This window comes from Anastrepha obliqua, chromosome 1 (genome assembly GCF_027943255.1).
Source record: "Anastrepha obliqua isolate idAnaObli1 chromosome 1, idAnaObli1_1.0, whole genome shotgun sequence".
In the NCBI taxonomy this organism is placed as follows: domain Eukaryota; kingdom Metazoa; phylum Arthropoda; class Insecta; order Diptera; family Tephritidae; genus Anastrepha; species Anastrepha obliqua.
This window is the reverse complement of record NC_072892.1, coordinates 127,184,485-127,211,317: the sequence shown is the minus strand read 5'-3', so window position 1 is coordinate 127,211,317 and position 26,833 is coordinate 127,184,485. Positions and strand designations below refer to the sequence as shown.

Below are 26,833 nucleotides of genomic sequence, written 5' to 3'. Positions count from 1 at the left end.
ATGACCACTACAGCTTCCTCCAATCCAGTCTTAAACGCGATGCAGACTCAGAGGCGTCCGCCCTAGGCGAATAAGTTGGTGCGTGGCGGCTATTCGTGAGTGCGTAGGTTCGAATCTCCGTCCATGAAACACCAAAATTGTTGTTTTTTTTTTCCAATCTATCTTAGAATACAGATATTCAGCAAAAGAGATCTTATTACCTAATGACAGCATAGTATTTACACTGGCCACTAGATGCGATGAAGGCTGTATCATCAGCAAAATTTGCCACTTCTACCTTTTCTGTTGTCGGCATGTCGTAAGTAAATATCGTATACAAGACTGGCCCTAGAACGCTACCCTGAGGCACACCTGCGTTGATACTATATATTTCAGATGACGCATCTTGGTGCTTTACATAAAAGTACCTGTCGCTTAGATAAGATTTAAGCACCAAGTAAAAATGTGCTGGTAAAAGTTTTTTAATTTTAAAGAGTAGTCCCATATGCCAAACTCTGTCGAATGCTTGTTGTACGTCAAGAAAGGTTGCAGAACAGTATTCTTTTCTTTCAATCGCATCTGTAATAACATTCACAATTCTGTGGCATTGTTCTGGTGTGCCATGCCAAACTCTAAACCCAAACTGATGTTCAGGAATGATATTTTGATCTTCAATTACAGGTAACATTCTTTTCAAAAATATTCTTTTGAATATCTTCGAGAATGTTACGAGCAAACTAATGGGGCGGTAGGACTTGGCGTTATTTTCAGGTTTGTTTGGTTTTGGGACCATTACAACGACAGCACACTTCCACTGTGTGGGGTAATGATTTACATTCAAGATCCCATTATATATTTGTGTGAGTAACTTTATAGCATTTTGTGGTAAAGCCTTCACAACTCTACTATCAATACAGTCATATCCAGGACTTTTACACCAAAATGATAGAAAAAGTTTTTTCTAATAGCGAACCTCCGAGTGTATTTCTGACCTGAAATAACTCCTCTTAAAAAACTATTTGCCGTTCGGAATCGGCTTAAAACTGTAGGTTCCTCAATTTGTGGAACAACATCAAGACCTACACAATAAATAGGAGGAGAAGCTCAGCCAAACACCTAACATGTAGTAAAAAGTAAAATCCAAAGAAAAAAATGTATTTGTTGAAGTCAAAATCTTTTCATAGTTACTCTACGCGTAAAGACGCCTTGTGGTCGCTTTTTCTTCATAACATCTGCATAAAAAAAAAAAAACTAAAGCCAGACCTTCGTAGGTCAATTATATGTCGTCAAGTAATGTATTCTTCAGAGAAGAATTAAGAAGTGTACCTTTGTTTTATTTAAGACGGGGTATCCATTCAACCTACGTACATTCGTACATTGTGATTGACCACCGTCTAAATCAAACACAGATTTTTCGGGATAAGTTAGTTCAAAGAGGTTCTTTTTGGTGCACCCGATAAAATCGAATATGTTGTAAGGCCAAATAACAAAGCATATGAACCAAAATTTAATATGAGGCCTGTTAAGCAACAACCTAATTACTTCAAGGTTCAGTTGCCAAAAAAGTTTTACGTCAAGATTTTTTAATTCTTACGCTATGTGAAAAACTTCTAAGAAGTGGCATTCGATTTACTCCCAAGGTACTTGTACTGCTGGCTCTGTTTACTTTGGTAGATTGGCTCACTATTTCAGTTTTCGGTCTAGTCTTTACTCTGCAAATGAGTTACCTTACTAGATACACCAAACTGACGTTCGAAACGCTTTTTGATTTCAGTTGATTTGTGAAAAGCAACAGCACAAGACTTAAGCTGAATTTATTTACTAATCTGAATGAAGTCGTGAAGGATTTCGGTAAACATTTTGGTTCCATGTTAAAAGCATCTTCTGTTACTTGTACCTCTACGAGCATCTGGTATAGTAATCATTCTAAGAGTGGCCGATTTGCCATTAATGTTTTATGTTATTATTATTATTTCATTTTATAGGAGAAAAAAATTGTGGTATTTTATTCAAATTAAATCTTTTCAATCCAAAGCTGGCTGGTGAAAAAATCTTGTTAACAAATTATTGCATTAAGTCAAGTTTGACGTGCATAGATGCCAGAACGAAAATTTATACGCACACACATACACATATCTATAAATACATATATACATACATTTTTAATGTGAGGCCTCAAGCTGATCCACTCATATTCAAAAAATGGCTATTTGCAATGAAATGAGTTTTCCGACACATTTTGGTATTTCAGCGGCGTATTCAGTGTCATTTTGGGCGATGAAAGAATCTTACAAATTACCATAATCTTCACTATATAATCACCTGTGCCAGCAAATGTGTGTATGTATATATGACAGCATAGATGGCTATATGTGTGTTTATTAAAAGGTACATTCCTGTGCATGTGTTTATTTTCTTATCGTTGTGTGTGTATGCGAATTATGCCAAAACCTTGAAACTAACAAGAAGAGGAATAGAAATCGCCCACTCGTTCGCCACGATTGATATGCATAGCACCAATTGACCTAGAACGCCTAGTAATGAAATAAAAACATGAGAAAGTGTTTAAGTTGGGGCCTTTATATGCCCGCCCATGTTTTTAACCTTTTTTTATTATTCTTAATTATTTAGCTCTAGTTCCCATTTTGAAGGACTGTCACGTCAACAATGAATGAAACAGATTTTGATACATTCTCCTCGCTATTTGTTTTATAATTAGTAAAATTTTGTGTATGACCTGTAGGTGTTACCAAAGTAGTAGCTGACTGTCTAGTTGTTCGAGTGGCTATGTTTCCCCAACTGGGTGACACTTAACTAATGCGCCGTTTCAATACCACAACCATTTACTTTTTGGTCGTCGAGTTTTCAATAATGCCGACGACGTGGATCTAGAAAGACAACAACAGATCAAAATTCCATTCCTGAAAAACTCCTTCATTGTTGAGGAATGGTTTGTCGAATGTTGCGCAATGTTGCTCTTGATAAACTCGGACAATTGCGAAGATGGTTAGGTTAGATTTCCTTGTAGCGGCTGCCCATTATGAAACCTACTCAGACTCATAGCTCACTGCCATATCGTTTAGGAAGCTTATTCTGGTCTCCCTAAAACAAATGTAAATTTTTCAAAAACTTTAGTGGATTCCTGATTTCTATTGCGCTGATATCCTTCACCTCATTTAAAAATTGTTCAAGTATATACAATAATATGGTGAATTTCTGGATATGCGAGTGCGCCACCGCCTCTTCTTTTTTGTTAAGTTAACTTCTGCAGAAGTCAGGCATCTCCACGCCTAGCCTCTAAGTGCGTCTATCTTCGTTACCGCAGAAATCAGTGCGATATGGATATGCTTGTTTTGGCTTAGCAGGGATGATGTACGTTCAGCATTCAGAGTCGGCCACAATTGTTCTTAAATTTGCACTATCTTCGAGAGTTTTTTTCCACAGTAGCGGCATATGTTGTTCTTTAGTATGTTCGACCTAATCGTGTACTTTTAGTGTCTTATAAGCGCAGCGATTAATCTTGAGGGTTAAGGGTCGCTCATACACAAACATTTGTTTGATTTTTTATTACATACAGTCCTTCTGGGCATTGCACAGGATGCTGGTTCCTTCCATCATCTATTTGTAATATTATAACATTGAGACTTGAGTTCGGCCTTAATCCGCCTGAAGGGAACTTTTATTAGTTCTGCTTTGGAGGGGTCCTAGCGTAGCAAGCTTATATGCTTTCTGCTTGCCCTCAATATTCCTCTGACTTTGAATCTATACTAGAATGATATCGAGCGAGCGAGTTCAGTTCCTCTATACACTACATTACAAGCTTGGAAGTTATGCCAGTAAAATTTACAACCTTTATAGCAGCCTGACTATCTGCGAAGTTAGCTATCTTGGTTCTGTTCTAGCTTGCATTTGCTCAGAGCTGGCCTAGCAGGCTTCCCTGATTGCTGGCAATTCTGGCTGGAATACGCATTGAGTTGTAGAGTTTTGGGGATCCAGAGTAGAATCCCGGCCGGATATCGGACTCTACCTTGGTCTCTTCATTCGAAATTTTTGAATCAAAAAATTTATCTCCAATCTGCTTAGATGAAAATATCGCAGAGAAATTTTTATTGAAGTGCAGGCTCTCCGACACATCCGAAGTCGGTGGTGGTGCTAGCAAATGATGGGCCTTGTAGGAGAATTGTCTATTTACATATGTAGCAACTGCCAAAAACATCTACCTTGGCAGCCAAGCGGCAATTAAGGCCCTGCGCCATAGACCAAGTTGACATTTTAACGAATTTATCAGACAATTACCTGAAAGCTTTTTCTAAAAGCGGTCGCCCTTTGGCAATGGCAAACCTACCGGTGTATTTCTGCCTTTTTCATGGCATCATCTTCACAAAAAAAGTTTTGTCATTCGGAGTCGGATTTAGATTGTCTTGCATTTATGGAACAACGTCAAGATGCATGCCACAAATAGAAAGAGGGGCCGATAAGTAACTTTGGTAATTCCCCGTTCGTCAGGTACCCCAAGGCAGTCCTCGTGAGTACTCGTCTAAACCTCGAAGACTCACGGCAACGCTAATTGCTTTCACAATGATTGTATTCTTAAATATATAGGATAATTTTGCCTGTAACCGTGTACAAGTATTCAAACCAACTAAAAGGTGATCAATTTAGAGATAATACATTTGTACGATTTGTAAATGTTGTTGAGGCGTAAGTCTTTCCATGAGGAAACGTCAATGAACACTGAAACAAATTATGTATTTACATATTTTGACAGTAGTCATGCTTATGCGAAGGATTTAGTCATCCTGATGACAGTAAAGTTTCTCTCGACTATCAGCTGGCTCATGCAAACATCGTTAAGGCAACTCTCCAAGTGAGCGAGCTCAAATGGTCCAAAGTTTAATCCAGCCCAAGACCGAACTAGCTCTGTTAACCAGAAGATATAGGATAACGAGTTCTCAGTTACCATGTATAGATAGAGTAACACTAACCCTATCGAACGAAGCCAAGTACATTGGCATAATGCCAGACTCAAAGCAACACCCAGGAAAGGTTGAAGGAAGCTTGTAAGAGGGTATTCCCTCTTTATCTGCAAGAAAACATTTGGCAAAAATGAGGCCTGAAACCGTATATCAACCAATGGGCATACACTTCGATCATCAGAATCATTCTGACTTATGGAGCTTTCGTGTAGTGGGAGGTGGTGCAGACACAATCCTACCTAAGAATCCCAAAAAAGTCCAACGATAAACTTGTGTGGGAATAACAGATGCGCTCTGATCGACACCTCAGGCGGCGCTGGAAGTGATCCTACATATTCCACCCATTGATAGCATTGCGGATAGCGGCCAAATCTGCTTCCAGGATTAAGGCAGCAGGCATGATAAAAGAAAACACGTACGGTCATACATCAGTTCTACTATCTGTGGAACACTTGCACGACGCATCGAAAACAGACTATCTAGTTCCCAAGATAGATCTGAAAAGAGAGTATAAAATACGAATATCCGGCAGAAAGGATTGACAAACCAAAGTCATATCAGCTGAAAGTGGTCACCATATTTATACTGACGGCTCAACGATGTACAATGGCACTGGATCAGGAGTTTACTCAGAACAATTATCTATAAATTGCTCACTTAGACTCCCAGACTGATGCAGCGTCTTCCAAGCTTAGATCTACGCTATAGACAAAACAACAAAAACGATAAGACTAATTGGCTTACCTCCGGCAAACATTACCATTTTCGTTGATCGCAGCGATCAAAGCACTGCCTCAACGCGCATCAATTCAAGATGTGCTAAAGAATGCAGGAGGTCGCCACATTTTGTTGGGTCCCTGACCACTCTGCAGTGGAGGGAAATGAAAAAGCGGTTGAGTGTGCAAGCAAAGGCTTTAAACTGGACCTTCAGCGAGTGGTAGAGGACTGAACACCGCGATTGACTTGAGCGTAATCGCAGAAACCAGTAGGAGGTGGTATCTGACTACTAATTGTGGGGTATCCAAAGCGCTCTGTCCAAAACTAAATCTTCAAAGGACTAAATATTTACTAGCACTATTGACACCCTAACCAGTAGAATGGGTGTACCTCACAATGACTTGTGCAGGAGCTGTGGAGATGAAGACGAAATTGAGTCGCTATAACACTTCCTCTGTGAATGTGCTGCACTTCAAAAAACCTGGGAAATTTGCAAAAAGTCTCACTGGAGGGACTACTTACCTTTTTGAAAAGATCTTAGTGGTTTAAGCAACTTAGTTAGGGGAAGGAAATCAAATGCAGGTATCACAATGGGCCTTAGGGCCACCGATTGTCTTGTGTTAAACAAGCAATCGAACTAACCTAACCTTGACAGTAGTCACGCGTGATCTATCAAAAGTATCTGGAAAAAGTACCCCCAATCTGATTACCCTTTACTTCAGAGCGAACACTCGAAAAATAAGTCTTATTTGTGAAGAAAAGATATAATTGGATATATGATTGTATTTTCCAAGCGATTAGTTAAAAAACCAAATTTGATTCTTAAAAATACTTTTTACAGATATAGCTACTTTGGGTACTTGGTACATATAAGTACATGCATAAAAAGCATTCAGCAATAACGACCCTTAATAATGGCAAACACTACGAAGAAGTTTTCTTGGCTCTAATATGAACTAGTGGCAGTCTATACGCATGGCGGTTATTGAAATCTCGATTGCATTTAGTTGTTCTGGAAGAAACGCTTTTTCTCTTATAAATAATTGTGCTTTCCGAAATGAAATGAGTTATACATATATTGATTTATGGTAATAATATAAAGAAAATAAAGTATAATTAGCACTTACATCCTTTTACAAGGATGCTTCTTCTTCAATTAGCGGTGTAAGAGTTGATTTTGCCTCAAAACTTGGGGCGCTTACAATGCTGACTCTGAGGGGCAGATGGTTTTTATGAGAAGCTTTTCTATGACAGAGATACATTCCGTGGTGGGCTGTAGCCTATCGAAAATATGTTTGCATAAATTAATTACTCGCATTCACAGTGGCCATCGAACGGTACACTCTCAACCACGCAGATCGCCATTTAGATTACGCATCAAAACCAAAAGTAATGCATACTCATGTGGCAATGCTACTACTATTTTCCAAACAGCAAATGTATGCTACACATTCGTACTCGTACATAAAAAATATTGCTTGCTTCAAGTAATAAAATTTAGGCATAAAGTTGGACCAACGCTATTCAATTCCGAAAACCTGACCTTGCACTAAGATTATCTCTTCTGCTGAGCAATTTTGCGTGCCTTTCTCCAGAGTTCAAGGAGCTGACTTGGCCATAAAACCGCTTGTCCGGCAATCACTTACGCTACATTTTACAAACCTCCATTTGCACCTAATTCGAAACCATCCGAAACCAAACCACCAAACCATAAACGCGCGACCTATGTCGGTTTTTAATGCAGAGTTAGTTTTTAATTCGTCCCAAATCTGTCATTAATTTGCCTCTTTAACCACTTCAAACACGATTTACGTAATGGTCGTACATTTTAAATAATAAAGAAATGGATTCTCCAAATTTTAAGACCAACTTCCGGCTGTAAGGCAAGAATAACAAAAAATAACAACAAAAAACAAAAACAAATAAGTAATGTGCGCAGTGTTGCATGAATTTGTCGAAAGTCGAGCTATAAAAGGAATGAGATGATTTTCGTTTCAACGACCATTGCCGCCACTAATAGCCGTAATAAATATGTGTAGAGCCACAGCAGCCACGTCAGCAGCAAAAATATGCTGTCTGCAGCAACTTCTTCACCTTCGGCTACGGTAAAGCTGAGTTACGTAGCGGTCATTGGTAAAGGTTTTTTTCCTGTTTTTTAATATATATTTTTTTTCTTTTTTGTATTTGAATATTTCTTCTTTGGTTTTTTTTTTTTTCTTATTATCATTTTCATTTTTACCTTCCCATTGTACCAACACACAACACATACTTAAACATGTATTGTGAGCGTGTTGTGGCAATTTCCAGCAGTAAGTGCACCACCACCAACAACACATTTTCTTTGTCGCCATGCAACGCTTAAAAGTAATGGCGGTTAATTTGTGTCACAACGATGAGCAACCTTTGGCCGGCCTATAGAAGGCAGATACGTAGCTGCTTCCTCAGCACAATTCTGGTAGTCTGTGTGCTGTGGAAAAATACTATAGCCAAACAAAGCAGCCAACGCAACGCAACGTAGCACAACACAACCAACCAAATGAAAAGAAAAAGGAAAAACAGGCTCATAAGAAATAACCGATCTGGGTAATACATTTAACCAAAATAGGCGCATAAAGCAATGAATTTCGGTATAAAATGAATGGGTGTATCGGGTGTAGGTGGGGACGGTATGCGGACTTATAGGAAATGGGCGCGACACTGACGGCTTTTGCTTTTGATGGTAAACCTGTAGCATCTTGAATTTTTCATCCGCAATCTCATGAGGCAAATAAAATTAAATTGTTTTTCTTTTGTTATGTTCCTACGCCTTCGTTTCCCTGCTTGCCAGTGAGCCAGAGCGCCGGAATGACGGAGAGGGTAGGTGTTTATTTATTTACGGACGAGAAGGCGACTGCTATGCTTTCTTCGATGACGCACTTTGTCTGCGTAACGACGCGCGTACAATACAAGGGCGACAAAGGTCGGAACGGATCGGGGAAACTATCTCTAGAGGAAAAGCAACGGTTCTCCTGCTGCTAAACTTCAAAGGCGCATCTGCGCTCGTGCACACAGACACAAGCACATGCAGAGTTAAATAAATAAAGTGAAGGTTAAATAAATTTACATACTATACTTGGCTACATTGAAAACGAGAGTGAGAGCATTAAGTCAGTTCAGCGCCGGAGGCTTGAGCTATTCATACAAAATTGATCTTTAATTTTTACATAGTTCGTGTAATTTAAAACGGATGCGGGCGCTTAGGTATGCTTGTGCTACCGGTAAAAGTGCTAAATTTTGGTCTCACTTGAGATATGAAATATATATATTAATTTTTTTTTAGTTGCCCCTTAAAGACGTCATGTTTAATTTTTTTGCTGATTTTCTACTTCACTTTTCCATAAAAGCTGTTTTTAGATTAAAAATTTACAAATAATTACAAATTTTAGAACCTCCTCCAATTCATGCGGTGGTTTGGGTGCTGGATTTTTGTATTCTGCGTGTGAGGTCTCATAGATTTTTTCATTATTGGGCTCCACAACTGACACATTATCGGGCAATGCCCTCGTGGAACCGATCTTATACTTGGGATCGGAAGGCATCATCGTTTGCGCATTAATACTCAACCACCTTAACACATTAACGCAACGACACATGACGGATATCGGTTTCAATGAACTCATTGCATGGATCGCCAGAGTGAATCATCAGACCATTGATGAATTTCGTCAATCATCACGACTATCATACTTCCCAATCCATAATTAGATCGATTAGATTAGATTTGTGGGGGGTTGGACAAGTCCAAGCACTCAGTCAGGAGACTATTGTACTACACCTGGATAGATTTCAGTAGAAAGAATAAAGATGGATGAATTAGTCTGAGGTCACTCTTCCACAAATCTCTTGGATTCATTCACGAATACATAATGAAACGCAATACACCAAAGCAAGCACGATGCACTGCCAATCCTGCAGTCAACTTATAACGCAGAGTTTCGTACTTTCTCGGCATACAATTCGAAGCGACCAGGCTCGAAATTGAATCGCCTTGGCATCATAGTGGTCAGCTTGCGAATACGATGGCTCTTCTCATCCAACACTCCCTGTAGGTATACAGCAAAACCTGATTTTTGCTATCGCTTCGTTCGTCAAGCTGATGTCTACTGCACTCAAACGACTTCTGAAAGATGAATTGAAGACGTTCGCAATGTGAACTCGGCTCATTGCATCAGTTTCCTCTTAACAAGAGTAAGACTCTTTCATAAGGCCGATATTAACACAAAGTGCCTTAGTTGGTCCATATAATATAAACTGAGCAGCGTAAAAACAGCAGCGTATATAGTAACGGCTAACGGTTGCAATAACGTCTAGCATAATAAAGTGAACCAATATTGAAGTCACGCACGCTTGGCCCTGCACCTATACACGAGAGAGGGGAACACAAATATAATACAAAAGACAGTGTCAGCGTTTATATAGCAGCCAACACTGATTTTAACAAGGAATTTCAGGTACCTTCTCCAATAAGAAGCGGCCAGTTCGACTAAAAAGGAGCTTTTACGGAACTGGTGTTGGTATCTATTGCGATAAATTTGGTATCGCTCAGTCACTACAGTTATTTGGGATGTATGCAGATTCAAACAAAGCTAGCGCCAAGCTAGTGAAGAAATTCAAAGTAGCAATTCCGCATAGCATTCCAAGTTGATGATAGCATCTTGAATCTGCGTGTCCAGATATAGGAAATGACAAAGCGAAGAAATGGCTAATTCAGAAGCCTGCTCGAATTAATACGCGACGCTGGCATTGAAAACCCATTTCTGTCTAAATGAAAGTGAAATTTAATTTTATACTCTTGGTGCGAGAAGGTGGTGGTCAGCCACGAAAATATACAGGATATCGGATTGAAAAATCGTCGAGTGACTAAACGTGACTTAGAAGAATCCCGAGGCATCTCATTGGGCAGTGTAAGCAATATTTTCAGTGTTTCAGGTTTCAGAAAGCTGTGCGCGCAATAGGTGCCGCATTCGCTAACAATGGAACAAAAACACATGCGAATGCGACTTTCTCAGCAGCATTTAGAGCGTTTTCGAAAAAATAAAGTGGATTCTATGCATCGATTCATCACTATGGATGAGACTTGGGTCTATCATTCTGATCTTAAATGAAAACAAGAGGCTAAAGAGTGGTGTGAACCTGGTTATTCGGCTCGGATACGGATTCGGGTCCAGAAATCGGCTAAGGTGGTGTTAACATCAATTTTTGGGATGCGAAAGAAATTTTGTTTGTAAACTACTTACAAACAGGTAAAACAGAAAATTCTGAGTATTATTGTAACTTCTTAGACCAGCTGAATTAAAAAAATGCGTGAAAAACCTCCCAGTTTGCAAAAGAAACAAATTATTTTTCATGAGGACAATGCACCGTGTCACAAGAGCATTTTGACATTGGCTAAGTTTCATGAATTAAAGTTCGAACTGTTTCAGTCTCTACGCAATTCATCAGACAAATTCAGTGACTTCCATGTGTTTCCAGACCTAAAAATATGCATGCGTGGAAAGTAGTTTTCATCAAATGATGAGGTCATAACAGCAGTGGAAGTGCATTTTGCAGCCCTTCCAGATTATCGCTTCAAAGATGGAATTCATAAATTCGTAGCTCATTGGAATAAGTGTATTGACGTTCGAAGAGACTACACGGAGTAATAAAGTGTATTTCAAATCATAAAATTGTGTCTTATCGAATCGTGCAAATTATTGAACAACCTAGTATTAGGCGTTGTAGAAACCTGGTATTATGGAGCACTCATTCGCTACGTGCGAGGCATGCTAAAAGAATATGGTACAGATGGAAGGGCCCGGACCTTGGATGTTTAGATTGAGGAAGGTTTGTGAGGCACAGAAATTACGGCAGTTGACAGAATTTTGAAGTTTCTCGTTAGATAACCTGAGCAAATTTATTAGAGAGTCAAATTATATGGTTTTACTTGAATTGGTGTATCGTTCATAAGAAGTGCAACGAAATATCATCTCCATGCGCTAATAGGCCTCAAGAATAATAGAATACAAGATTGCGACAACCGCGAGAGTGATTCTGGCTGTGACGTAACAATAAATAAACATGAAAGAAAATGTTGTAGGGGGAGTTCACTCGTGAATAGCAATAAAAATGAGAAAAAATACAACAATAAAATGAATACGAATATTACATTACATATTACGTCAACTAATCAGCTGATTTGCTCAAATTCACTGAGAGCAGCGATTCGCTTTCAGTATCACCATCTCTGTCTTATCTTCTTCCTCTTTATTTGAAAATTCTTAATACACAATGTAAGCGATCACAGTAATAAATTGTTCAATAATTTTAATACAGGGTGGGCCAAATGAGACCTACTACTGTTAAGCACAAATAACTTTCTTTATTTTTTGACATATTTATTTTTCTCTTTTTGTAGGTTATAATTGAATTGTTGGAAATTTATTATGGAACCCTGAAGTATAACACAACGCGTTAAAATTATCGAGTTTTTCTATTCTTACACAATTAGCCACACAAATTGATTTTTTAAATAATGTTTTGATGTCGGATGCGCCATTCCATTTAAATGGTTATGTCAACAAACAAAACTGTAGATTATGGGGCTCCAAGGGCAACACACCAACATCAGTTGCACCCATCTAAATGTACTGTTTGGTGCGGTGTTATGGCCACTAGAGTTATCGGTCCATATTTCTTCGAAAATGCGGATGAAACGCCGGAATCGATTTCAGGGGCTTCTTACAGAACATTGATTGAAAACTTCTTGCGGCCAATGGCGGAGCCGTATCCTAATTTGTGGACCTGCTGCGTGAAATTTTTGGCGAACGTCTGATTTCCAAAAATTCAGATTTCCCTTCGCCACCTCGTTCGCCAGATTTGACTGTGCCCGACTTCTTTTTATGGGGATATTTAAAAGTGAAAGAGTAGCTTAATAAGCCAGAGACTACATATTAGACAGCTGAAGCCAAATATTCGAGGCGAAATACTGAGCCTTCAACCAGAAACATTATGTGGTGTAATGGAAAACGCGTTAAAAAGAGCCAATCTTTGTATAGAGAAAAATGGTGAACATTTGTCTGATGCAATATTTCATACATAATTTCCATAAAATATATTCAATGTATAAAAAAAATTAACCAAAATAAATGATTATTGCAAAAGTTATTTGTGCTTAACATTAGTAGGTCTTATTTGGCCCACCCTGTATAAATATGATAAATAATTATTTTTTATTTCAGCATTCAATGAAGCTATAAAATATTAGGTAGGGTAATATGATAAATGTCTCTGCCTCGTGCTGCTTCAACCAACTGCCCGATAGTCCTAAATCCTGTCCACTCTCTTAGGCTACGCAGTCAAGACTCTTACTTCCTTCAAATACCTCGTTTGCCTTCGTTTTTACCTTTCACAATCAGCTGCAACAACTCACATTTTCGTCCAGGTATAATATGACCAAAATATGAGATTTTGCGGCACTTTATATTTACTTATAATAAAAGATCTCTAACCTATCGAAGTTTTGTTAAGACTTCTTTGGTACTAACTGTCACTGATATTTTCATCATCCGATAACATCACATCTCAAATGTGTCGTAACCTTTAGTGGCAATGCCTCCACACCGCACAACAAAATATACCAAAGGAAACATTTAAGGGACCGAAGACGTAATTTCATGTGGAAAGAACTTTCCCTCGCTGCTTCAATCCGTTAGCAAATTTCTCTGTCCATGTTTCGCTAAGCCGTCATCCTATCGCGATATTCTATGGATCAGATTCGCTTTTAGTGTCACCAGCTTTGATACTTTCATCATACTAATTAGCTCTTTAAGCATCGCTTATGCAACACTGCAATCATTTAGTATTTTAGAGAGTCCCGGCGTCTAAAAGCTGAGCCAATTTAGGGATGCTATGCTTGGTCCAACAAACACTAAGGTTAAATTAGTTAGCTCTATATCGTACCACCAACACTAGAATCATGGAAAATAGGCCTATGGAATGCATAACAGACTTTATTTGTGGCTCTCGAACAAGTTTTTATTATTATAAATTCAATCACAAAGCTGACTCGCCTTTTTCTCGTTATCCTTCTCCCTTCGCAATATCGGACCCCCATTCTGCCTCAGCTAATCACATAGATGTCAATAGATTCTCAGTGCATGCTGTGATATATAGATACTCATATAGCCGCCCTATACTCTAATAGGAGTTAAATGACAAATATATATATTTAGGAAACGAAAATTCAATGGAAATTCGGCACACATGTCACTGTTGACAGTTATGATTTCGAGGTTTCAAGAGAATTTGTTTATTTCGGAACCAGCATTAACCAGCATTAAGACCGATAACAATGTCTGCCTGGAAATCCAACGTAAAATCTCTCTTGCCAAGAAGTGCTACTTTGGACCAAGTAGGCAATTGAGTAGTAAAGTCCTTTCCTCGACGAACAGAACTAACACTCTACAAGACTGTCATTATGCCCATCCTAACGTATGACACAAAAGCGTGTACGATGACAATATCCGATGAAGTATCGCTTGAAGTGTTTGAGAGAAAAATTCGGCGCAAGGTTTTTGGACCTTTGCACGTTGGCAACGGCAAATATCGCAGGCGATGGAACAATGAGCTGTATGAACTTTACGACGACATAAACAAAGTCCAGCGAATAAGTATGCAGCGCCTTTGTTGGTTGTCGTCCGAATGGGTACAAACGCCCCGGTTCTAAAAGTATTCGATGCGGTACCAGCTGGTGGTAGTAGAGGAGGGGGAAGGCCTCATTCGCGTTAGTAAGATTAGGTGAAGAAAGACTGGTAGAAAAAAAACGACTGGAGCGCTTTGTTAAACTCCGCCAAAATCACGTAAGCAGTTATCGCGCCAATCAAGAAGAAGCAATGGAAATGCAATTGATCCAAAAATGTTACTTATAAACTCACAACTTTGACAACACTACTCACCCTTTGGAAATTAATTTTCTAAATTTCTTAAAGTTGTAAAGTTTTAAGGCCACTATGGCCTGTCAGTGTCAAAATAAAATATGTAATATCAGAAAGACACCCACATACAATTGGAACCCGTCGCTTTGGGCTTAGTTGCTTTACCTAGAATCCCATGTTGCTCACTACAGCTACTCCTACTAAGCTTTCACGTAAATTTACTCCTATTGTTCTTTCAGCTTTTGTTATCGCTGTTGTTCTACACATCGTTCATGTCGTTCATAGCAACTGTTTTATTGCCACTGGTGCGCTCCATTGGCGGCAGAGCAGGCATTTTCAGTTAAATTACATAATTTACAGAAAAAACAAAAAAAAATTGGAATTAATTTTTTCATCGCTCTACGTACATATGTACATACATGCAAACATATTTCTCTCGCACTCTCCCTTTTTTCTAGTGCGCTCATTTTCTGCATATTAATTTGACTAATGACCATGTTCACCGGCGCAGGCAGTTGAAACATGAAATACCAACCGGGCGTGGAGCTGAAGTAGTGCCATAATTTACAAAAGCACTCATCACGCGTAAGAACGCGCTACTGCCGCCATGCTCGAGCATACTTAGGTGTGTGGGTACAATAAAGAAGTGTAGCATACTTTCCAGCTGCGCTGTTTTTCGCTAATGCTGGCAATGTTATCCGGAGGGCGTGCACCGTCTGCGCCACATAATTGTATAATTTTGCAATATATTCTATGCCCCTAGCTAGCTAGGTGCCTGGCTGGCTGACTGGCTGACTGTCTCATCTCCAGCGCGCTGTTATGCTCTGCGCATTCCACCCTCGACTTTATTGAGTGAATACATAACTTTTCGCATTTTTTATTGTATCTCATTTTAGCTTTCGCTAATGCATTAGCACCATGTTGCATGCCACGCCGTGTATTCGTTAATTTACCAACCCATGTTTGCCAACCCTAAGAAGAAAAAATTAATTTCAAAGCGCGTGTCTTATATTTCTGCTTGTGTGCATTTATTTGCGTACTTTTATATGCATACCCTTGTCTCCATGTGTGTGTGTGTGTGTGTGCAGGTGATTATTTTTTATTCGGGTGTGGCTTGGTGGCAAATTCCAACATAATGTTCGGTGCTCCGATATTTATGGGCTGTATACACGCACCAGTGGACAGTGTTGCTCAGGTGGCATCAACATAGCAGCGCTAATTGGGGCACGTTTGTTGAACGAGCATTGATGAGCTGAGTAGCTTTGCTCCAAATAGATAAGCAGTTGAATTGGAAAGAAGTGGGTCAACTAGCAAATGGGAAAATTGGAAATGATAATTTTTTTTTGCTTGTTTTCTAAATTCAACTAATTAAGGAAATAAGTGAAAAATAAGGCCTGATTAAAGTTTGTATTTTTCATCTTTATCTGAATAGTGCAGGTCAAAAAAGTATGAAACGTTTGCGATTTATGTTTGTGAAATCAAAAGTGGCACGAATACCGATTAATGATGATATAAACTAGTATCAGAGGTACAGGTGTTAATATCACATCAGACCATAAGTTCGTGCGTATTTTACCAATAATTTCACTTTTGTACGATTTTTGCATACAAAAAATTATTCGCGGAATATAACGGAACTATTTATATTTTCTTTGACATATTGTGCATTCAACATGTGATTTTAATCGCGGATAGAATCACATGTGGTTAAAAACTAAAATGGAGTCTTCGAACGCGTATAAGAGGCATATTTTGCATTTTTTTTATAAAAGTGATAAAAAGGCAGCTGCTGCAGAAATAAACACTGTTCACGGAGAGGATACCGAGAGTGTAAGGATTGCGCCAAAGTGATTTTCAAAATTCCGAAGTAGTAACTGCGACGTGGAGGATGCCCCGAGTCCTTAACTCCGACGCCTTGCTCGAACTCGTGGAATCTGAGCCAAATTTGACAGTCGATATGATCAGAGGTTAAATTCATCGCATGGAAAAGTTCACAGAAACCTGGTTCAGTAGGGAAAGGTATCAAAGCTGGGAAAATGGAGTTCCGCATAGACTTTCCGTCGCCAACCTTCAGCAAAGAGTGAAGGTGTGTTCTCAGCTGGTGCAACGGCTTGAAAAAGAAAGTTTTTTCAACCGTATCGTTACTGGTGATGGAAAATGGGTCCTTTACAATAATCCTGTTCGCAAACGCCAATGGTTGGATAAAGATGAAACACCAGAACCGACCCCTACAAATGGCCTTCACCCCAAGAAGGTTCTCATGTCTGCTTGATGGGATATGGCCGGTATTGTTTATTATGAACTTCTAGATCCAAACCAGACGATAACTGCTGATTATTATTCCCACCAGCTATCAAACCTGCAAGAGGCGCTTAAAAAAAATCGACCGTCTTTAGTGACGCAAAGTTTTGTTTCACCACGAAAACGCAAACATTAGGCAAGCTGAACGAGTTCGGATGGGAACTACTGGCACATCCACCATACTCTCCGGATATTGAACCTTGTGATTATCACCTTTCCGTGGACTTCAACTTCACATGAGTAACAAGAACTACTCCTCAAAAGAAACTATAAAAAGGGATATCGAAGCGTATTTTGGCTCCAAGGACAAACAATTTTTTGAGCAGGGAATTAAAAATTTGCCTTAGTGTTGGGAAGACATTGCAAATAATGAAGGAAAATATATTATTGATTAATACGCACTTTAAACATCTTTTTTATTAATTTTAAAACCACCTTTAAAAAACGCACGAACTTGTAGACTGACCTAATATAATTGTGTGCGACTTGAACATAAAATGATAGAAAAGGATTTTTTCTAATGCTGGTTAGCCCTCGGTAGGCAACGCAAACATCTCTGAATGTATTTCTGCAAAGGGTATAAATGCCAATTATTATTATTATATTAATTATTACATTTAGTGTATTTCGGGAAGGACCTCTCCGAGCCGTTTGATACCAAACGAGGTTGCAGACAGGGTGACTCGCTGTGTGTCTTTAATCTGATGCATCGTAATGAGATCATCGTACGAGCCGCAGAACTGAATCGCTCAGGCACAATATTTTATAAGAGCGTACAATTGCTGGCGTATGCCGATGATATTGACATCATCGGCCTTAACAACCGCGCTGTTAGTTCTGCCTTCTCCAAACTGGATAAAGAGGCAAAGCGAATGGGTCTGGTGGTGAACGAGGACAAAACGAAGTACCTCCTGTCTTCAAACAAACAGTCGTCGCACTCGCGTATCGGCACCCACGTCACTGTTGACAGTTGTAATTTCGGGGTTGTAAAAGACTTCGTGTATTTAGGAACCAGCATTAACATCGATAACAATGTCAGCCTTGAAATCCAACGCAGAATCTCTCTTGCCAACAAGTGCTACTTTGGACTAAGTAGGCAACTGAGCAGTAAAGTCCTCTCTCGACGAACAAAACTAACACTATACAAGGCTCTCATCATGCCCGTCCTAACGTATGGCGCAGAAGCTTGGACGATGACAACATACGATGAAGCGACGCTTGGAGTGTTCGAGAAAAAGATTCTGCGGAAGATTTTTCGACCTTTACACGTTGGTAGCGGCGAATATCGTAGGCGATGGAACGATGAGCTGCAAATAAAGATCCAGCGGCTACGTTGGCTGGGTCATGTCGTCCGAATGGATACAAATGCTCCGGCTCTGAAAGTATTCGATGCGGTACCAGCTGGTGGTAGCAGAGGAAGAGGAAGGCCTCATCTGCGTTGGTAAGATCAGGTGGAGAAGGACTTGGCTTCACTTGGTGTGTCCAAGTGGCGCCGGTTAGCACGACTGGCGCGCTTTGTTAAACTCGGCCAAAATCGCTTAAGCGGTTATAGCGCCAATTAATAAGAAGAAGATTAGTGTATTTCATTTCGCTTGCTGCTCTTGCATAAAAAAAATTGTGTTTTTCCTAAAACCAGGGCACACTTGAGAGCAGGAAATTGGCTGCTGCGTTGACGGTGGGCACCTATAGTACCTCTGCCTGAAGTGTAGCTGAACTTTCGCTTTAAAGTTATTGACATTTGAAAATGAAGTAGCTCGTAATTGAAAATCTTGATAATGTACCAACCAAGCTTGGGTCAAATATTCATTTTAACAAAATTGTAAGTTTGTCAGTAGCGTTTTTTCCAAAGAATGCCTTATAGTAATAACACGTGTTATAAATTAAATTGTTGTTCATCTATTTAATAAATAAATTGGATTTTCTTTTATATAATTATATTTTTTAAGATTTTTTTTTTTAAATGTTATAATTTGTTTAATAAAAAAAAGTATATATTTCTTAATAAAAAAATATCTTCATGTTTTTTTTTTATTTTTCTTTCTGATTTTTTTAATAATATTAAAATATTTTTATGACTTTTTTCAGAAATATTATGGTTTATATTAAAAGAACTTTTATTAAAAAAAATTTTTACGATTTTTAATAAAATAATATTTTTATGATTTTTGCAAGAAATGTTATGATTCGTTTACTTAAATCAAATTTTATAAATAGAAAAGTATTTTTATGATTTCTTTCTTATTGACTTTTTTAATAAAAAAATATTTTTATGATTTTTATTCTTCTTATTGAATTTTTTAATAAACAAATATTTTTATGATTTATTTGATAAAAAATTGTTATAATTTTTTTAATAAAAAATATTTTTATAACTTTTTTAATAAGAATTTTTGTCTTAATAAAATTGATGCTTCTCGTTTTATTTGTACATTTTTTTATATTAATAATAATTGAAACTAAAAAGAAAGATATCATATTTTTATTAAAAAAATATTTTTATGATTTTCTTAATAAACAAATATTTTTATGATCTGTTTAATAAAAAAAAAGTTATAATTTATTTAATAAAAAAATGCTTTTAATTTTTTTCTTCTTCTTACTAATTTTTTAATAAAAAAATATCTTTTTAACTTTTTTTTTAATTTTTATAACTCTTTCAATAAAAAAAATATTTTTATGATCACTTATTTTTCTTTTCAATAAAAAAATATCTTTATGATTTATTTAATAAACAAATTTGTTATGATTTATTAAAAAAAATTTATAACTTTTTCATTACAAAAATATTTATATAACTTTTTTTATACGAATTTGCTTTTATGTTTTTTAGTAAAAAGTATTTATTTTAATTAAATTGCTGCATCTTGTTTTACTTTTATAATTTAAAAAAAAAAGAAATAAATATTTTTATGATATTTTAAAAATATTTATATGATTTTTTAATATATTACAAAAATATTTTTATGATGCTTAAAAAAAAATATATATTATATATACCTATATTTATGACTTTCTTAATAAAAAAATATTTTTATGATCTGTTTAATAAATACAAATTTTGTAGTTTTTTAATAAAATAAAAGTTTTATAACTTTTTTAGTAAGAAATTTGATTTAAATTTTTTAATAAAAAAGTATTTGTTCTAATAAAATTGGTACTTCTCGTACCAGCTTAAGCTTATCTGCACAACGTCGCCTTTTTTTACGGATAAAAACTATCAGAAATGACCTAAATCGTACCCATTCACACGATATCATTCGTTCGCCACCTGACTCTACCGTCACCAATACATTTGAATTGAAATTGTTGGACACTTTTCTAATTCTCTCCTTTCCTCTTTTTTTCTATCGTCAACACGAAACTTTTCTTCTAAAAATCGAAAATTGTTGCCAAAGTATTTAGAAAACTTGAATACGAGTCTTATTTTCGGTCTCTAGTGTGAGCTGTTGTTACAAAACATTTCAAAATGACTTTTGGAGTGTTGAGCATTCAAGTTTTCTATTTTATTGTTATTTGCCCATTTTTTCTAGCGTTGCTATGGTATTTGTTCTTGCTGTTGTTACAATCGAAAATTTGTTGTTTCGCAATGCAAGTGCCAAAGCTGTACAATTTATATGAGCCAAGTAAGTTGGCCATTCCCACTTGAGAAACTCAATACGGGCATGAAAATGAATATAGAAAATATGTATGAGTATCAACTACGTTTGCAATATAGCGCACACATACGCAGGCACAAGGAGTGTGTTCTAAGTTGGCTTGAGTACACTTACATGTGTATGTATGTATGTACATGCGACCAATTTATTCAATACATATTTACGTGTGCGAAAAGTGAAAGAAAATTGTTTGACTTGAAATTGGAGTTTATATTGGTTTTTCTTTACACTCTTCTATTTTCATTTCTTCTTACTGTTTTTTTTTTTTTGTTTTTGACTTCTACGTTTTCTTGTTGGTGAATATTTTTGCTTTGGCTTTTCGTTTACTGTTCTTTTGTATTATTACACACACTCTTAGAAATTACATATTTATCTTAATTTCCCATTTTCTCCTCTGTGTTGCCTACAGTGCACTTGTATATACAGTGCACATTGTTGGAATGCCGTTATCGGCTGCGCGTCTTCGCATCTGCCCCAAATCTGTGCGGAATTTTTTTAAGTTTTCAATTAGTTTTAATTGCGCAGCTCGAAAAATTCAAGTGTCATTGTCAAACGTGCTGGGAACTGCTGAGAAAGTTGTGCAATTTTTTCGACTTACTTCAGGGCAAACAAATTTGTCTAAGAACAGAAGAGGGGTAGAGAAAGACAGTGAAAGAAAATAGCAGAAAGTAAAATATTTGTCAATTGAAGTCTTAATTAATTTTTACTTTGGTTTGAGTTTTTGAAATTATTGTCCATTTAGTTTGTTCTGTAATTTCTTCCAATATTTGCTGCCATAAAATTGAGTTTAATTAAAGTAGTATGCGAAGGCTGCAAGCAAGCAAAACTCTATTATACTTCCAAATTTACTATTACAAAACTTGTTTTCGTTCAAAGCAAAGTGCGAAAATATGCATCGCTCAAGATGCGCATACTGTACGTGAATTTTAGGAGTCGCTCAAGCTCCAGTTCAGGGGTACATTCCAGTCTTTTAAAACTGAGAGCAACCAAGTAGCATAGTCTAGTTTTCGAAAGAACCGGACGATAGCATAGAAGATGCTCCAGAGTTTCCTTTGTACCCAGTTCCTTACATTTTCTGCAAGCATCGTTAAGAGTTAGATTTAGCTGGTAAACATGCGCTGCAACTAGGTAGTGCCCTGTTAGTGCACCAACTAAAGTTCTACAACTACTTCTTTTGAACGATATAACCGATTCAGTATATCTGCCATCATATGCGCGTTTGCCCATGATCCTGCCAACTTCGTAATTGGTTAAACTACGCCACCCACCTTTCACCTTCCTTAATATGTGCTCCCCTAGTTCTTTCTGAATTGTACGCAGGGGTTTAAGTACTTGACTTATTTGATCTCCTGCAAGTCTCACTGCAATTTCGTCCACTGTCTCATTTCCCTCTATACCTTTATGCCCTGGAACCCAATAGACACAAAGCCTGCGGTTACGATCGAGCTTGTAAATTTCTTCCATGCATTCATGGACATTTTTGGATGATAGACAGTATAATTTGATCTATTTTATAGTCGCTTGGCTGTCCACACAGAAGTTCTGTATATGAGCTTGTATATACAAAAGCTTTCTTTACAGCAAATATCTCAGCTTGAAACACAGTGCAATAGTTGGGGAGTTTAAATGATATTTTGATGCTTAGTTCTGCACAATATATGCGAGCGCCAACCCCTCTTCCATTTATGATCCATCGGTAAATACATTAATGGTCTCCTTCACGGAAATAAACCTTTGCACCATTTATCGTCTTCGATAACGGTCTTGAGCGATTTTCGAAAACTCGTAACTAGAGCCATATAATCTGAATTGACCGTGGCATTCCCTCTAATAGAGTTAACATATGAGGTAAGCTGATCGGTTGTTTGTAGCCTCACAACTGAGCTTACAGCCCGATTTTCTGCATACAAGTCAATCGGTGTTAGGTTGGGGATAACCCCGAGATCTACCTTTGCAGTTGATTTCATAGCTCCCATAATGCAAAGCAACACACACCGAACAAATCTTGTGTGAGACGGTGGATGTTCGAATGCTTTTTCCAGCTCGTTCTTCACTGAAACGTGGCTTTCCTCAAGGCCACGAGGGCTCTCAGCTGTATTCGGGCAACTGAGGTAAGAGTGCTATCAGCCAGCTTGAAACGATGTAGGCATTCCATGAAGCAGCCGCGTCCAGTGAGTATCTGAGTTAGGTAGTAGTCGATATGGCCATGCTTCCTACTCATCCCCTCTTCAAGATTTGGTATGAGCTTGTTTGTTTGCACTGGCCTTTCGTAGACTCATCCCATCTTCATTGCCATTTGCCATCGATCGACTCTTTCTGCAGCTTTCTCTGCTGTTGTCGGTTTCACCCCTTTCGCTTCATATAAACGATACAGCTCCATCGCAAGGATGTCAACTGATATCTTTCTAGCAATAACGCATATTGCATCGCTAGCTATCGCTTTATAGTATAAGCGAATGCAGTGCATAGAGCGTTGCGTTACGGACCACCTCATGCATATGGCTATGTTTGGCCTCAGCCCATATCGCTGCTGAGTACAACGCAATAGAGTGCGCCACAGTTGATATGAGCCGTCTCATTTCTCCTTGCAGACCATTTAAATGAGCCTTTTCCATCTTATAGTACCCACTGTGTGTTAATAAATTTAAAATCACTTTTTTCAGGGCATATAATACACTAACTGATATTTTTCTAGGACATTTTATGACATCATAAATTGCAAACATCTACGTGAATAGATACGCCTCAATATTTCTCAAAGGGTATGTGTTTTCAAAGTCTGTATGTTAAAATTTTTAAATCAAATTACTTCAATTATGCACCGATTACTCAGTCATTAGAATTAGAATTTTTGAAGTCTCGCTCTGGATCACACTCTTTCTAGATCTCTATTTTTAACTGTGCTGGAATCAAATTATTTTCAAGTCTTATATCCAACTATTATCTTTAAGCCATTTTGTACCTTTTATTTTTGTCGGGACAACTAACTAGCAAGTACGGCACTCAGACAACATTAAGTCCATTGCACTTCACTCGGCTTCGCTTTTAAATTTCTTTAAATCTACCCAACCTCCGAAGAAATCTGAGTACATCTTGTGGTTTCAAGGAGTCAGGGTGGTCGCTTCTTAACACATCAGCGCCAAAGACCTCAAACCTGATTCGAGCGAAGGCGGGGCAGACGCATAGGAAGTGGTTCGCCGTCTCATCCTCCTTTTCATATGCTGGGCAGAGTACACTGGCTGAGATGCCTACCTTTTTCTTGTGCTTCGACCATAGAAAGAGGTCCGCCATCAACCCAACCAGCTACCTGCAGTCCTCTCTGCTTAGTGACAGGAGGAATTGCGACAATCGGTCGGGCATGACAGGTAGCATCAGTTTTGTCCATCTGCAGCCTCTCTCAGCCTGCCAAGCTCGCTTGTGGGTTGTAGTAACTCATTCGCTAACCGTGGCTTTGATGGCTGCAGAAGGGAGTGGCAGTGGCATCCTAACTAAGGAGTCAGAGGTCTCGTTACCTACATGCCCCGGGGCCCGTATTAGCATCAGAAAAAATGCTGCTTTGATATCTTGGGTCCAAAGGGAGAGGGTTGTTAGGTGAGGGTTCGATGCGGCATGTGAATTGGTCAGTGAAGCGTATCTCATCTTCACCGTCGTCTGGTTCGATTAAGAAGAGCCCACCTCGTCTTCGACATACATATTGGTTTGGAAAAAACGAAATCCATTACTTTTTCGCCAGATGTTTGTAATGATCGGTATCTCGTAAAGTATCGATCAGACAATTCAAAGTGTGTACTCTTTGTCAATGTGACGTTTCACACTAAAAAATGCGTTTGCTGTTTTTTGTTTATTTCATTCAGTTGTTAGTTACAGGGTGTTAGCAATGGAAGTCATCAAAAAATAAAAATTGCAAGGTGCAAAGTCATAAATGTTGAACCGGGTACAGATGACAACACCACATCGAACATTAAGAAAATGGAAATGGGTGAAGTTTATAAGTACCTTGGAGTATTACAAAACAACAATGTTGAAACAATGCAAATGAGAAAAAAGCTTATAGCCGAGTACAAAAGACGCCTCCACGTACTTTGCAAGACAAACCTGAATGGCAATAACCAGATCCGAGCTATCAACTCATTTGCAATACCTGTAATTTACAAAATTACAAATTTACAAATTTACACCTCTCAGAATGATATACGAGTTGAACAGCAGAAACACTACAACAAAAATCGACAAAGTTGAACAATGGTCACGAATGCCCATACATGACATATATTAAAACTAATTGAAAAGTGGCTAATCAATAAAGGAATTTTCGTGGAAACAGGAAGTGCTATATTTGCTATGCAAGATGGAGTAACACTCACGCGAAATTATGTAAAGTACGTCATCAGAGAGCCCAATGCTCCGGAAGACATATGTCGTAGATGTGGCGGCCACGGCGAAACTGTAAGCCATGTTCTAGCTGAGTGTGCTCTATTAACAAACTCTTTCTACCTTAAACGGCTCAACGATGTTCCAGAACCAGTGCATTAAGAACATGCTTCTTTATTGTTACAGAACAATCCGTACGAATACCATAAGAACTCACAATAAAAAAAAATAAATAAATAATTGGCGCGTACACCCTTTTTGGGTGTTTGGCCGAGCTCCTCCTCCTATTTGTGGTGTGCGTCTTGATGTTGTTCCACAAATGGAGGGACCTACAGTCTCAAGCCGACTCCGAACGGCAAATATTTTTATGAGGAGCTTTTTCATGGCAGAAATACACTCGGAGGTTTGCCATTGCCTGCCGAGGGGCGCCCGCTATTAGAAAAATGTTTTTATTAATTTTGCTTTCACCGAGATTCGAACCAACGACCTCTCTGTGAATTCCGAATGGTAATCACGCACCAACCCATTCGGCTACGGCGGCCGCCCAAGAACTCACAATAGACCTGACATATTTGTGGTAAATAAAAATGAGAACACTGCGTTTGTCATAGACATTGGAGTCCCATTGAATAAAAATATTCATACCTGTAAAACGTACACAGAGAAAATCAGCGAATACTCCGATTTGGGAATTGACATCAAACGGTAGTGGAAACTTACTGCCACTGATCATATCGGCCCACGGACTCGTTCACGTCAATCTGACGGAAAACCTCAAGAAGCTCAAATTTGAGACGCACCTTATCTATGACCTTCAAAAAGTGGCTCTGCTGAATTCTTGCCACTTCATAAGAAATTTCCTTCACCAAATTAGCAATACATATTTATTGCTTTATCATAGTATCATACAAATATCCACAAAATGTGTTTCTTTCGAGCGTTACCTAAAAATATTGCAGTATACATTTATATATACAACAACAACATACAACTTTTGCAAATATATATTACATACAGGTGTTGATATTGTCCCATAAATGCCGGTGGAAAAAACTTCTTGTCGCCTTATGTCCGCAAAATTAATTCGACTATTTCTACTGTTGCTATGTCACGCACAAAGGCATTCGGTTATGACGTCTGCTAATATTAAAACAAAAATAGATACATTTACCGTCTTGCCTCGAATTTGCACGTATTTGGATCAGGTGCTTCTTCTCAGCAAGTATTCTTAGTACGTAAGTATTTTACCTGGCGTACGAGGAGCAACAAATGCCAAGTTGACCAACAAATTGCAGCCAACCAACATCTCATAGATAGCACAATAACATCAGCAACACTAAAGCAATACAAAGTTGAAAAGCCTTCATCCCAGCGGAAACTTTTACTCACAGCTGGGTAACTTCTGCTACTGAAACGCATTGAAAAAGTCACATACGGCAAATAACAATTTAGGAGTTGCTACTTTTGTTGCTGTTACTTCCTCCAACTTTTGCATCTATTGTTGCTTTTGTTGGCTATTATCTCTGTTGCACGTTAACCATAGCTATTGCATTGTTGTTACACGTTTGCCCCGCTGTTGGTCATTTGGTGCACTTAAGTGCTTGTCAAGTGCTTACCTAAGCAGCCAGCAGGCAAACTAGCAAACCAGCACTGGAGCATCCCAACTGTATGGATGAATCATGGGCGAACGCACACCTAGCACTAAATGCTCGTAGATACTTGTTGAAGTGGTTTGCCCTCTGAGGGTGGGTGGCAATAGTTTGACCCAACCAAAAGCGGCTATTGGCTTTGCTTGACTTTAAGTTGGACAAGTTAAACATTCAGTTTTGAGGGCAGCGCGCATTTCTTTGTATGTATGTATGGGTGTGTTCAAAGTACTGCA

The 26,833-nt window shown here is 38.2% G+C and overlaps 1 pseudogene; it reads right to left on the bottom strand.

Annotated features, from left to right (window-relative positions):
- Nucleotides 1-9,013: 9,013 nt before the first annotated feature.
- Nucleotides 9,014-26,833, bottom strand: part of LOC129237177 (40S ribosomal protein S3-like) — a 91,572-nt pseudogene continuing 73,752 nt past the window's right edge.